Raw genomic sequence first — 2,237 nt, forward strand, 5'->3', positions numbered from 1 at the left:
GCCTAATGCAGGAAGCTAGAAGGAGCAGGTGAGGTAAAACTCTCGATACTGCAATAAAAAGTGTTTTTACTATATCACAACACAATAACTTGAATACATCAATTGTACTTAACTTCGGCTGAGATGAGCACGTAGGTGCGAAGCTGTACATCAATCAAATCTACATTGGCCAGAAGTTATACAGGCAAAATCTGTAGTGGCTCACCCACTATGAAAATGAAACAATGTTGATTGGTCGTCTGCTCGTGATCAAATGGGCTGAGTCCGGAGCGGAGCTCGTAGAACTGCACAGCGCCAGCTAGAGGGCACTGTCGTCGGTGTCGGTGTCGTAGTGCCAACCTAGCAGAGCGCAGCTACGTTGTGGCATCGTAGCTACCGATACCACAATTTCAGTGTACAGATACATCGTGCAAACTACGTACAACGCGGTTTGGATTTTAACCTTTTCAAAGTATCCACTGTTCGCCCTCAGAGTATCTGCACAAACTCTTGGCATTCTGGATATGAGATTTTGTAGCGTTTTTGCAGATATCGCAGTGCAACACGTCCCTGAGGTTACCCATAAATCTTGAACACTAGATGACCTCACTTTTTTCACATCCCTCTCAAGTTTATCCTATAGCATTTAATTTGGCTTTCAGTTAGGTGACTGATTTGGCCAAATCAAATTCTTCTGTTCCTCTTCTACTGACATACCGTCTCCACAATCTGGAAACCTGTTTGGGATCATCGTCCTTCTGCACAAGGGTAATAAGTCTCTTGCCGGATGGAACTACACTGTTCGTCAGTAATCTGTGGTGTCCTTCCTTCTTTAATGTTCCATTAATTCGCACCAGATCACAGATTTTATTACCCGCAAAACATCTCCACACCACCATTGGCGTGACACACTAAGTCTGCATACATTCTCACCGACGATGACGAACAAACATTCGACGACGGCTTTCTCGTACTTCAGACCTAGATTCATCAGTGAATAACGCCTTGAACCATTGCTGCACACTCCAATTTTTACGTTGCTGTACCCACTACAATCGTTTCACCTTCCTTTTGCGCGATAAACGTCCTTTTGATGATTTGTTCCCCTTTAAGCTTTGTTTACTGAGACGACGTTGCACTGTTGAGACAGACAATGGAGCTGCTAGCGTACTATTTACAGAATGAGATTTTCACTCTGCAGCGGAGTGTGCGCTGATATGAAACTTCCTGGCAGATTAAAACTGTGTTCCCGACCGAGACTCGAACTCGGGACCTTTGCCTTTCGCGGGCAAGTGCTCTACCAACTGAGCTACCGAAGCACGATTCACGCCCGGTACTCACAGCTTTATTTCTGCCAGTAGAGCACTTGCCCGCGAAAGGCAAAGGTCCCGAGTTCGAGTCTCGGTCGGGCACACAGTTTTAATCTGCCAGGAAGTTTCATATCAGCGCACACTCCGCTGCAGAGTGAAAATCTCATTCTGGAAACATCCCCCAGGCTGTGGCTAAGCCATGTCTCCGCAATATCCTTTCTTTCAGGAGTGCTAGTTCTGCAAGGTTCGCAGGAGAGCTTCTGTAAAGTTTGGAAGGTAGGAGACGAGGTACTGGCAGAAGTAAAGCTGTGAGTACTGGGCGTGAGTCGTGCTTCGGTAGCTCAGTTGGTAGAGCACTTGCCCGCGAAAGGCAAAGGTCCCGAGTTCGAGTCTCGGTCGGGCACACAGTTTTAATCTGCCAGGAAGTTTCAGCGTACTATTTACTTCCTGTACACATATGAACTGTCTTCCCTGTATGATGATAGTCGGGGTCTTCCAGATCGCGAAATACTTGCATTACCAACAGTTTGCTTGAACCGCTGCTGCGTGTACGCCACTGTATGATGGTCTACGCCAATTTTTGTTGCTATTGTCTTCCTAGGACAAACTTCCTAAAACAGAACTACAAATACAGCGCATTTTTAAATCCCAATCTACTGCTTTCGTCGCGTTAAGTGGTAATATGGTCTGAACATGACCAGGTGTATAAACACACAGCTACACAGGGGTTAATTTTAAGTTGACAAACCACAGTAACTTGTAAAATAAGCTTCACACGAAAAAATGTGAAGAATCCAAAGTTGATTATTTTTGAGGGGGACATGTGCTAAAATTAGCCCGCCACCCCAGTCCCATGGGGGTGGGGTCGGAGGCAACTTTAAAATTTCAAATGGGAACCCCCATTTTTTATTGCAGAATCAGATTATACATGAAAAACTACGTACATTT

The 2,237-nt window shown here is 45.3% G+C and overlaps 1 non-coding gene across 1 annotated transcript; it reads right to left on the reverse strand.

Annotated features, from left to right (window-relative positions):
• Positions 1 to 1,223: 1,223 nt before the first annotated feature.
• Positions 1,224 to 1,298, reverse strand: Trnas-cga. The gene has a single exon. It is a non-coding gene; the product is annotated as a tRNA-Ser (tRNA).
• Positions 1,299 to 2,237: the final 939 nt, after the last annotated feature.

Source organism: Schistocerca americana, chromosome 10, assembly GCF_021461395.2.
Source record: "Schistocerca americana isolate TAMUIC-IGC-003095 chromosome 10, iqSchAmer2.1, whole genome shotgun sequence".
NCBI classification, from domain to species: Eukaryota; Metazoa; Arthropoda; class Insecta; order Orthoptera; family Acrididae; genus Schistocerca; species Schistocerca americana.